This window comes from Sus scrofa, chromosome 13 (assembly GCF_054392235.1).
Source record: "Sus scrofa isolate SSC_HxYL_T2T_F1_AM1 chromosome 13, Sscrofa_HxYL_maternal_Yorkshire_Landrace_v2.0, whole genome shotgun sequence".
Taxonomy (NCBI): Eukaryota; Metazoa; Chordata; class Mammalia; order Artiodactyla; family Suidae; genus Sus; species Sus scrofa.
The window spans coordinates 145161671-145174956 of NC_139395.1; the positions used below are offsets into that span (position 1 = coordinate 145161671).

A 13286-nucleotide genomic window follows, 5' to 3' on the forward strand; every position below is an offset into this window, starting at 1 on the left:
AACTCATATGTGGCCCCTTGCAATCAAGTGAGTTTTGCCACCTATTAGCTATGTGACCTCAGGACTTAACTTCCCTAAGTCTTAGTTTCCATCTCTATACTTTGGGAATATTAATAACACACATCTGGAGAATAGTTGTGAAGATGAAACGAAAAGTGTAGGGTGTTGAGCACAAAGGAAGCACTCAGTTAACATTAGCAGGTGATTTGATAATAGGTCAATCAAAGAAGGAGAGAGGTGACTCTCAGTTTTGAGCTTCAATATACTGAGCCAAGATTGGTAATGGAAACAGGCTGTGTTCCACAGGGCGAGGACCACAGGTCTGTCACCTATTAGTGGAGGTGACTAGCACATAGGTCATGCCCATTTTCACACAGACTTAATTGTCTTCTCTTACAAGCAGCGATGGCCCATCACTTTTTTGTTCCCCACTAGAATTCTGTATTCCAGATAACAGGAGATGTGGCATTGCCTTAGTGGCCTTTTTCTAGGCCCAGAGAATAGAGGAAGCAGGCTGGATTAGGAGTAACTGAAATATGCCATGCCTTTTACAGAAGTTGTTGCCTAAGGTCTGACAGCAGAGCCTCTGTTCTTTATACCCCACCCTGTTGCTTTCTAGAAATTCTCATTTCTGTTTCTTGCTCCATCACTTACAAGTTAAGGTGATCTGGGTAAATGATTTAATGCACTGGACTTCAGATTCCTCATGTGAAAACTGTGGCTGGTTGTAAAATACAGTGGAAGAGTCTGATGTCACAGTTAAAAGCTGGGGCTGTGGCATGAGAAAACCAAGTTCAAATCATGCCTCTACTATTTAATCGGATATATGACCTTGGGTAATCCACTTTACTTCTGAGGACTCAGTTTCCTCCTTCATAAACAGAAATAATGACATTAACTATTTTCTAGGGTTCTTATGAAAAACCAACAAGATGATACATGCAAAGCATTTAACACAGGTCCTGAAACATTTTGAACACTCAGTGTGTGTTGAGAGTAAATATTACCTTGGGCAATTTACAGTTCCACAAAAGTTTTGGTGGATTCAAAGTGGCTTGTCCTGTCAGACTCACTGTAAAATGATTTGAACATATGCAATAGTTCCAGCTAATTGTATTTGCCAAGACTGTTAAGTTGTGTTTCAAAAAGTGATTGATCCAATGGCTTAAATGGAATTTTTGCTTTCCTGTAGAGCACAAATTGTCAAAATTGAAGTCAAATGCAGGTTGAAAAGAAAACTGCTTACCTTTGTAATATGTGAAACTGGGTGAAAGGCTTTTAAGATAAACACTGAATTGATTCAAAGTTTAACCAGATGTAGTAACTATGTACAAGAGTGTGTGCACGTGTGCATGCACGTGCACATACACACCCACTCCCCACCACGCTGTATAACCATCCTTCCCTTGCATAGTAGGCAGATGGTATAATAGAGCATCCTCTCTCTGATGCTTACATAAGGTGACCTTTTACACGTTATTTAACTGAGCCTCAGTTTCCTCAGTTGTAAAATGAGTATCTGAGGAACTAGAGCATAGGGATTAAATGAGAACATACAGGAAATTCTAGCACCTATAGGGCATTTAAAAAATAATTTTTCATTCTTTCTTTTCTTTGTAGGTAGTTCTGACAGAGACAGAACTAAGATTGACTATGGTCCTCAGGAAAAGAGAATTAAGGGTACCATTTCATTTCACATGCTTTTCCCCCGAATCTCCTTTGGTGGGATCCTCTTAGTGTTTTGGAAGCATCCCCTAGGGCACCCCTCCAACCCCGGTCTCTCTTCTGGAATTTTTATTGCATTTGGAGCACTAGCATTTATTTATCAACCACCAGTTTTGTGAGTGGGTCTTTTTTAATTTCTGTAAATAAGCTTATTCTTTTAAAGAAAATTTTATTGAAGTATTATTGATTTACAGTGTTGTGCTAATTTCTTCCATTCTGCAAAGTGAATCAATTATCCATATATATATTCTTATTGATAGTCTTTTCCATTATGGTTTATCATAGGATATTGAATATAGTTCCCTGTGCTATACAGTAGGACCTTGTAAGTCTTCCTCTATTTTTTTTTTTCTTTTTTTCTGTCTTTTTAGGGCTGCACCTCTGGCATACTTCCCAGGCTATGGGTCGAATGGGAGCTATAGTTGCCAGCCTATACCACAGCCATGGCAATGTGGGATCCGAGCCAAGTCTGTGAGCTACACCACAGCTCACATCAACGATGGATCCTTAACGCACTGAGCTAGGCCAGGGATCGAACCCATGTCCCCATGGATACCGGTCAGGTTTGTTACCACTGAGCCACAATGGGAACTCCCAATCTTCTTATTCTTATGTTCATTGTTCACATCTTTATCGTTCTGAAGTATTTATCGCATACTCACCATGCAAAGACACAGTAGTGATTCAGATTTTTTGGAATGGGTATTTAGGTTTACAGTTCATAATACTTTCACTTTACTCAAACCAGATTCTGAGAGCTCAAAGTTACAAATTTATTTACTCACACAAGACATAACATAGATAATTCCCTTCTGTGCATGGTAATGACAGTTTTTTGCTGTGACATGTTAGGCTTTTCCATGACTGTGAATATTCTAATGGTCTTAGAATAAGTTAGCTTTTCTGTGTAGGCTTCAAACTTTTAGTCCCTTGGAGTTCCCGTCATGGTGCAGTGGTTAACGAATCCGACTAGGAACCATGAGGTTGCGGGTTCGGTCCCTGCCCTTGCTTAGTGGGTTAACGATCCCGCGTTGCCGTGAGCTGTGGTGTAGGTTGCAGATGTGGCTCGGATCCCGCGTTGCTGTGGCTCTGGTGTAGGCCGGAGGCTACAGCTCCGATTGGACCCCTAGCCTGGGAACTCCACATGCCGCGGGAGCGGCCCAAGAAATAGCAACAACAACAACAACAACAAAAGACAAAAGACAAAAAAAAAAAAAAAAAAAAAAAGGAAAACAAAACAAAACAAAACAAAAACTTTCAGTCCCTTGAATCATGTCCAAAGAGATAACATCTTAGGGGGATTAAGATGGTAGAATAGAAGGACTGGAACTCAACTTGTCTCATTAAAAACAACAAAATTTACAACCAAATGCTGAGCAATCTTCAACCAAATGAACTGGAAACTTTCAAAAAGATATCCTACTCCAGAAGACAAAGACGAGGCCACATCAAGAGGTAGGAGGAGCGATTATGCAATATAAGCAACCCCATAATCACTGGGTGGGAAGCCCCACAGACTGGGAAAGTAACTATATCACAGAGACTCACCTATAGGAGTAAGAGTCCTGAGCCCCACATCAAATCCCCATGCATGGTTATCTGGCACTGGGAGAAAGAGCCCCCAGAGTATGTGGCATTGAAGGCCAGTGGGGCTTGTGCACAGGAGCCCCATAGGACTGGGGGAAAAGGAGACCCCATTCTTGAAAGGTGCACACAGATTTTCACATGCACTGTGTCCCAGGGTAAAGCAAAGTCTCCATAGGAAACTGAGTCAGACCTGACTGCAGTTCTTGGAGGACCTCTTGGGAAAACAGGGGTGAATGTGGCTTATTGTGAGGGAAGGTCATTGGAAGCAAAGCTCTTGAGAATATTCAGCAGCATGGCTTTCTCTGGAAGTGGCCATTTTGGGGAAATCTGGCCCCACCCATCTGGGCTGAGAAGCCCCAGGCCAAACAATAATCCAGGTGGGATCAGAGCCCCACCCATCAGGAAACAGGCTGCCTAAAGAGCCCCCAGGCACACAGCCGCCTCTAATCTCACTCAGAGACAAAGCCCCACCCACCAGAGGGATAGGAATCAGCTCCACCTATCAGTGGGCAGGCATCAGTCCCTCCCATCAGGAAGCCAACAGCAAGCCCCCATACCAACTTCAGCCACAAGGGGGGCAGACACCAGAAGTAAGAGAGGCTACAACTCTATTATCTATAAAAAGGTCACCACACCAAAAGCCTACAAAAATGAAAAGATAGAGAACTATAACTCAGATGAGGGAGAAAGGAACAACCCCAGAAAAACAGCTAAGTGATCAGGAGATTCTCAGCCTCCAGAAAAAAGACTTTAGACTGTTGATGCTGAAGATGTTGCAAGACACTGGAAATAAACTGGAGGCAAAGATGAATAATTTACAGGAAACACTGAGCAAAGAGATACAAGATATAAAACTTAAGCAAGAAGAGATACAAAATACAATAAATGAAATAAAAAATTTCATTAGAAGCAGCCAACAGCAGAATACAGGAGGCAGAAGAACAAATAAGTGAGGTGGAGGACAGTTTAGTGGAAATCATGGATGCAGAACAGAAAAGAGAAAAAAGATTGAAAACAAATGAAGAGAGTCTCAGAGTACTCTGGGACAATGTTAAACACACCAACATCCATATTATAGGGGAGCCAGAAGGAGAAGAGAGAGAGAAAGGGACAGAAAAAATATTCGAAGATATAATAGCCAAAAACTTTCCTATCATGGGAAAGGAACCACTCACTCAAATCCAGGAAGCTCAATGAGTTCCATATAAAATAAACCCAAGGAGGAACACCCCAAGACACATATTAATCAAACTGACCAAAATTGAAGACAAAGAGAAAATATTGAAAGCAGCTAGGGAAAAGAAACAAACGACATACAAGGGAACCTCAATAAGATTATTGGCAGATTTTTCAGCAGAAACTCTGCAGGCCAGAAGGGAGTGGCATGATATACTTAATGTGATGAAAGGATAAAATCTCTGACCAAGATGACTTTACCCAGCAAGGCTCTCTTTCAGATTTGAAGGAGAAATCAAAAGCTTCACAGATAAGCAAAAGCTAAGAAAATTCAGCAACACTAAACCAGCCTTACAACAAATACTAAAGGAACTTCTCTAGACAGAAAAGAAAAGGCTACAACCAGAAACAAAAATACCACAAATGACAAGGCTCACCAGTAAAGGTTTATATACAGTAAAGATACGAAATCATCCACACAAAATTATGCCACCAAAATCAGAAATCGTGAGAAGAGGTGGGTACAAATGCAGGACACTGGAGAAGCACTTGCAATGAAGAGACCAACAACTTAAAAAATCTCTTGTATATATATATATATATTCTCTTATATCAAAACTTCAGAATAACTACAAACCAAAAATCTACAATTGATACACAAACTCAGATACAACACTAAAGATAGTCATCAAACCAGAAGAGGAGAGGACAAGGGAAGAAGGGAAGAAAAAAGAGCAACAAAAACAAATCCAAAGCAATTAATAAAATGGCAGTAAGAACAAACATATCAATAATTACCCTAAATGTTAATGGACTAAACGCCCCAACTAAAATTATCTTCTTATACTTGTCAATTTCAATAATGTAATTCCATATTTGGACATTTAATAAGAAAATTATTGAATTTATACATATCCATACCTTATGTCCACTCTGTTATTTTTATTAATCCATGTACTCTTGGATTTTGGCTTTGTGTCAGTTATTATTGATGTATAATTATTTATTAAATTAGATGTCTTACTGAAAAAAATTAAAAAAATAAAAGAGGAAGGTTTATTTATTTTTTTGTCTTTTTGCCTTTTCTAGGGCTGCTCCCATGGCATATGGAAGTTCCCAGGCTAGAGGTCTAATCAGAGCAGTAGCCACCAGCCTATGCCAGAGCCACAGCAATGGAGGATCCAAACCCGTGTCTGCAACCTACACCACAGCTCACAGAAACACTGGATCCTTAACCCACTGAGTGTGGCCAGGGATCAAACCTTCAACTTCATGGTTCCTAGTCAGATTTGTTAACCACTGTGCCACGACAGGAACTCCAAAAGATGAAGGTTTTAAAAAGACCCTTCAGACACATAAAAATTGAGAGTACATTACTAGCAGGGAGGTCCTCACTAAAGAAAATGTTAAAGCTGGGTCACTACAGTAGATGTCCATAGACTAATATCAGTCTGTGAGCGTTGGCTACTAATCTAGATAATAGAAGTCCAGGAACGAGGAGGAAGCATTCAGAAAATGTACAGCAATTTGACAGCGTACTTTTATGTCTACTGAATCTAAGAATAAAAATGTGGGGCTTGTAAAAAAAAAAAAAAAACAACAAAGAGATAACATTTCTGTGTCCTTTTATGAAGCTGGAATTCATAAAGTTTTATCTTCTTTTTTTAAACAATAATCACAGCACCAAGTATCTATTTATTATTCACCGTCTACCCTTTGTTGTCTTTATCTGGGCATGTCAAATTGTGTTCTTTTATGTGTTTAATGGAAGGACATTCTTAAAACTGCTCTCTTATCTCTAACTCTGCCATGTGTCAAAGTTCTTTTCATTAATGTTAGGATAATACTGTCTCTAGGTAATGAATCATGTTAGTGTGGTTATTATTCTTCAACCTTCTATTACTGTTTTGGTTTGGTCAAATGTAGTCATTTGTGTTAGTTATCACTAGTTGCCAAGAATCATTAATTATGGTTGCCTATATTTTGCCCTATATTCATGCCACGGAGAGGCCTTTGAGTAAAGATAAAAATGTCACGAGGACTTTCACTTCTGTCTATGTTTGACAATAAGAACTAAACACTTGACATTTACTTAGGTGTCATTTATTCCTCACAACAATTTTAAGAAATAGGTATATTATGAATTGAAATAAGTATTATTAGTAGTAATATTTGCAGGTTATTTGTAGATCAAAGAAATGGAGTCACTGAGAAGTTCAAAATAATTATTGAAATAATTTAACCTATTAAATGTTTCCTTTATGCTTTCTTTCTGGAGTAAGAAAGGCCATTTACTCTTTAGAAGTGTGAATTAAAGCCCAGTACCAAAGAAATGATCATACTGTTACTCTGAGCTGTGCACATGCCCATAAAAATCAGCCAAAGTGCCAATACATGATCTTCCTGGAAGTAAAAATGCAAATAAGGACCTTTGTTACCTTTGTTTAACTAGGCTAATGACCAGAGAGCACTGAGTGTAAATCGCAAGGTAATGAGATGCAAGGGCTGATTAGCAGGGACGGTTTCTAGAACAGAAATTTGACCTACTTCAAAGGCATAGGACAACATGGCATATTCTGTTAAAAATTATTTGTGGAGCAAGACCATCACTAAACAGGAAGCGTGTCTTGGGAATTATTTAATTCAAATTCCTCTCTTAGAAAAAAATAGCACTACACTATCCTTCACAGACGAACATCTATTGTTTGCTTAAGATAGATTATTCACTACCAGCCAGGGCCTCACCTTCCTCTGCTGGACAGCTGTGATGGTGTAATTATTTTCTATTGCTGCCTGACAAGTGGCTTGAAACAACACAAGTTTATTTTCTCACAGTTTTTCATGGGCTAGGTCTGGTTGGCTGAGTCCTTTGCTCAGCATCTCACAAGACTAAAATGTTGTCTGGGCTGTGCTCCTTTTGGACATCAAGAACTTTTTGCAGGATCACATGGTTGTTGGCAGGATTCAGTCACTTATAGCTCTAGAAGAGGCCTCTGTTCTCTTGCTGCTTGACTGCCAGAAGCTACTCTATGTTCTTAGAGGAAACTCGGAGCTCCTTGCCACACAAAGATGCAATGGAAAAATCTCCCTTGCTCGCCTGATTAGATCAGGCCCACCCAGATAATCTCTTTTTTAAAAAAATCAAAATATAATTGATTTCCAAGATTGTGTTATTTTCAAGTGTACAGAAAATTGATGCAGTTATTTTTTCAGATTATATTCCATTGTAGGTTGTTACAAGATGTTGAATATAAGTCTCTGTGCTGTGCAGTAAATCCTGGTTGCTTAATCAATTTTATGTACAATAGTTTCTGTTTGTCCTGTACTCCTAATTTTTCCCTCCTTCCTTTTCCCTTTTGGTAACCACAAGTTTGTTTTTCATGTCTATGAGTCTTTTTCTATTTTGTATATAGAACCTTTTATATTATTTTTTCGATTCATAATGTAAATGATATCATACAATATTCATCTTCCCTGATTAATTTCATCTAGTATAATATTCTCTAGGTCCATCCATGTTGCTGCAAATGGCAATGTTTCATTCTTTTTCGTGGCTAAGTAATATTCCATCATGTATATATACCACATCTTCTTAAGCCAGTCATCTGTTGAAGAGCACTTGGATTGTTTCCACATCTTTACTATTATAAATAGTGCTGCTGTGAACGGTGGGGTGCATGTATCTTTTTGAATTAGAGTTTTCACTTTTTCCAGATATATGCCCAGGAGTGGGATTGCTGCATCATATGATAGCTCTATTTCTCATTTTTAAAGTACACACCATACTGTTTTCCACAGTGGCTGCACCAATTTACATTTCCATCAACAGTGTGGGAGGGTTTCCTTTTCTCCACACCTTTGCCAGGATTTATTATTTGTAAATCCATTTTTGCCATACAACATGACATAATCAGAGGAGTTATAGTTCATCATGTGTATGGGTGCCACCTGCTCAACCAGAAGGGATTATACAAAGGCAAAGTTCTTCAGAAGGGAGTCATGCTAACGAGATTCTGCCACCACAGATGGTTAGGAAGTTCTTTCATGAGGAAAGTAAATGAGATTGGACTCTGCCGCCTCTACTCTGTTCTCCACATCAGCTGCTCAACCAGTAAAAGACAACCACCATGACTTTTCTTTGGAGAACTCTTCCCAAAGTCTTTTAAATCGTTCTTATACAGGTCAAACAGTTCTTACATAAATTATAGCAGGACTTAGTTCTTCTATTCTGCAGAACAGATTCCAACAAGATATCCAAGGACTGTTTTTGAATAGCTATATCATATCAGCAACCAAAATCCAGCCATAAACAAATAAAGCACTTTTTCGTGAATAGTTACAAGCCCAAGTCTCTAATACTGTCTCCTTGTATTTTTATAATAACTTAAGAAAAAACTTAATAATGACTTGTTACACTGCATTTTGCCAATTTCTCCCCTACTATCTGGCCTAAAGAACTTTTTAAATCTTTGGTTTTTGGCCCCGCCCACCAAATACCTGGGCCACCAATTACAAGCCATAGCAGTAACACTAGCCACAGCACTGATAACACTGAGTCCTTAACCACTAGACTACCAGGACCTCTGAGAACTTCTGGAATCTTTGTTCTGTCACTTACATTGTTCTGTCTCCCTCAAAGCAAAGGGGCAACTGAAGATTACATAAACTTACTTTCATCCAAGTGCTAATATAAATGGTGACTGAACCCAGGAAGGGGACAATAAAGCTCACTTTTTAATTTTCAGTATACGTCATTTGAGTTTTGTTCTGTTTGTCCATTAATGAAGATGAGGGGTACACATGAGTGTTTAAAATAATTCAGATGTTCAAAATTCCTGATTTCTCTTACCAACTCTTCACATATTGTTTTTAGAATGACCTAAAACAATTATCATTCCCCAAGTTTAATCAGAGAAAGGATAAATAGTCACAACATCAATTTTACTTACTATATGTATTCCTGTAAATTTTAAAGCCACCTGACAACTCTTGACTCCTTGCATGTAAATTTATATTTTCATAGCATTTCTTACATAACCTTGGCAAACCTTGTGAACCAGAAGGGGTAATTGATGTCATTCTCAGGCAGCCAGCAAGGTCCCAAAAGATGGCCACAGCCACACAGTCAGCAATGGAGCCTTGGCTAAGATCGGCTGCCATAAGTCCAAAGATCCTCCAACTCTTTCCTGGAAAAAAAGCTACCATGACGGGAAGTGCACTCTTATCAAACCCGTGTCCTCCACACCAAGCGGCTGTTTTGCCTTCTGGGGCTGCACCCACTTGTGATTTTGACTAGCACAGGGGAGCACTGATGGATATGATGACTCTTTTTATCTCCTGGAAGAGTTATAATAATGCTAAAATGATACCAACCATTCACTGAGAACATTGCAAGCTTTCCTATGGTGGTTCCATGGTACAGGAGTCACAGGAAAATCTGCATATACACACACGCATACACATACCACACACACACACACACACACACACAGGTAGTCCTCTATGAATACATACTTGTGAAACAGAGCACACTTTGCTGCCCCTTTTAGAGAGTCACAAAGAACTATAGTGTCCAAAGGGCTCTGAAAGGCCCCGCTGGTCTCAGCCTGCCTGTTTCACCTTGTATTTCTCAAACCTAATTGCTAGGAAGAAAAGGGAGCTTTCTTATATAACAACACCCATTAACAATATTGTACCAGAAGCTATTTTTGGAAAGGCTGTCTTACCTCATTTAATCCTTAGCACAATTCTGAATGGTAGGAAGGACTATCCCATTTTACAAATGACTCAGAGAGGTTAAATAACTTGCCTAACAGGATCAGAATTTTTTTTTTCTTTTTTTTTTTTTTTTTTTGTCTTTTTGTCTTTTTTGTTGTTGTTGCTATTTCTTGGGCCACTCCCGCGGCATATGGAGGTTCCCAGGCTAGGGGTTGAATCGGAGCTGTAGCCACCGGCCTACGCCAGAGCCACAGCAACGCAGGATCCAAGCCGCGTCTGCAACCTACACCACAGCTCACGGCAACGCTGGATCGTTAACCCACTGAGCAAGGGCAGGGACCGAACCCGCAACCTCATGGTTCCTAGTCGGATTCATTAACCACTGCGCCATGACGGGAACTCCCAGGATCAGAATTTAAAGCCGGATCTGCCTGAGAACAAATCCCATCCCATTAGGCGCTGATTTATACAGCTGGAAAGCTCCAGGCTCACTGGGGGTGTCGTGTTGTGAGGATGCTGTGGGCTGTTAGTCAAACTGTAGGTCCTGGAAGGACCTCAGTGATGACAAGAAAAACTGACTGCAAATGGAGGGGCTGATGAAATACCTGGGCAGAAAAAGGAAAGGCTTTTAGGAAAAAGTCAGGTGAAAAAAAAAGAGACCATTGGAGTCAGGCAGTTGTGGGAGGGAGGAGGTTGGGAAGGATGCTAGAGGCCTATACAGTGAACGTACCAATCACACAGGCTGTTGTGAGGGTGATGTGAAATTTTGCTCCCAGAAAAGTGGGGGCCGGAGAACAAGAGATAATACAGCGAGATTCAATTAGGGAAGTCCGGCCATGCCTGATCCCCTGCCTTATATTCGTGCTGAGCTCAGCAAAATGACCCAAGACTGCAGTGGATACTCCACAGGCCCTTTCTATGCATGGAGGTGGTTTTTAACAGCACCTCCTTCCACACAATCAGGTGCTTGTTTACTTGAAATGACTGCAAGTGGAAGTCAGATGGGGCCACTATGGGGAACCTTCAGGAAAGGAAGAGCAAGCGGGGAGAGGTTGTAAAGTCATGGCCCGACAGCCCCCAAAGGCTGAAGCTAGACCAGATCCCTGTTGAGTTGGGCCTACTGATTATCTAAAAAAAATTAAAATAGAAAGTTTCCAAAATTTATAATAAGGCTATTTCGCATAAGCATACAGACTTCTTAGCTTCCCTTTCAAACTTGAAAGATCTGACACCACTGGGCCTGTGACTTATAGGACAGCAGTGTCCAGAGGCAGGTGGCAGCTTCCACTCAGCTATGCACCAAGATCACCCCCTGTACGGTGGGGCCTACCTGCCTCACTGAGTTTCCTGATCTGCCTGAGCAGGATTTGCATCTGTGCTCTCTGCCTAAGCTCCCCAAGCAAGATTTGTGGAGGACAGGTCAGTGGCCCCTCCTCCTCCCCAGCATGCCCTAACCATGACGTCAGCGCGGTGGGAGACCCAACAGAGTTTTTTGGTGGATTTCTCTAGAATTGTTTGATCATCAACAGAAAAGAAAATTGTGGCTCCTAACCGGTTATTTAATCCTTTGATATCTATGCCCCCCTCTGTGATTAAGAGAATTAAAATGCTAGGCTCTAAATTGACAAATATAGCATCCAGCTAGAGAGAAAGAAAGAGTAACCAAAGATTTTCATGAACACTCATCGACATGTTGGAGAAAACAAACTGGAACAGAGTTATTTGGCGGAGAACACAGATGAGTAGCTTTTAATTCATTACATCACTTTAGTCAGAGGATTTTAGAACCCTGTTCCACTGTCAAGATCAGTGGGGTACAATAATACAAGCCACCATGTGAGCCACTTTGTAATTTAAATTCCCCAGCAGCCACATTAAAGAAGTAAAAAGACGTAGGTGAAATTAATTTTCATAACATGTTTTTATTTAGCCCAACATATCCAAAATATTGTTATTCCAATGTGTAGCCAGTATAAAAATTATTAATGAGGTATTTTACACATTGTTTTTACAAAGTCTTAAAAATCTTGTGTATAGTTTACACTATAGCACATTTCAATGGGGACCAGCTAATTTTCTAAAACCATGCATGGCCAGTGGCTGTGTTATTGGACAGTGAAGGTTTCAGTGAAATCATGTATGTTCTGTAGTTTCACAAATGTGGGTAGATGGGGAGAGAGTGGATGTGGCTTTCCCACGGGTCTCATGGGGAACTGGGGAACGAGCAGGCAGGAAACTGACACCCTGGCTGATATGTGACCCAAACGCTTTGGGTCCTTTCCAGCCTCCCTTGCGACCCCTCTGTTCTGCCCTCCCTCCCACCTCCACCACCCTTTGTCTAACTAGAGTCACCACTGCAGGGTGAACAGCACAGGGCATGGAGGGGGAAGGAATGTGGCTGGATAACCAGCCTGTTCCCTGTAGGCTGAGGACCTCGGGCAGGTTACGTAACGTCCCAAGCCTCAGATTTCTTGTCTAGAAAAAAGGATTAATTCCTTCCCCGAGCTTTAACTCTTCAGCACCAAACAGACACTGTGAGAGTTTTTAATGACTGTTTTTCAAGGTTTATAGGTGTTTGGTGGAAGGGGTGGAGGGGAAAAAAGGATTGGAGAAGTAACAACTTTTTTTTAATAGGTGCTAAAGCCTGGGCCGCAGTCCAGTCCTTCTTCAGTACTGGGTACCTAAACCTCTCCATACTCTTAAAGGGTATGATTTCAGACCAAAGCACTCTCCATTATGCAGGTATACTCAAAACAAAAGAGTTTTTAAAAAAATTTTTTTAATTAATTTTTTTAGGGCCACAAGTGCAGCATATGGAAGTTCCCAGGCTAGGGGTTGAATTGGAGCTATAGCTTCCGGCCTACATCACAGCCAGTGCCATGCAGGATCCGAATTGTGTCTGTGACCTACACCACAACTCATGGCAATGCAGGATCCTTAACCCACTGAGTGAGGCCAGGGATCGAACTGAGTCCTCATGGATAATAGTCAGGTTCGTTTCCACTGCCCCACAATGGGAACTCCAAATTTTTTTGTTTGTTTGTTTTTTTAAAGGGTTTCAGTCTCCTTTGGCAGGATAC

At 40.6% G+C, this 13286-nt stretch overlaps 1 protein-coding gene across 4 annotated transcripts in view; it reads right to left on the minus strand.

Moving 5' to 3' along the window:
• ATP13A5 (ATPase 13A5) overlaps positions 1-13286 on the minus strand; it is a 113397-nt gene that overhangs the window by 99312 nt on the left and 799 nt on the right. The gene's annotated exons all lie outside the window — the stretch shown is intronic.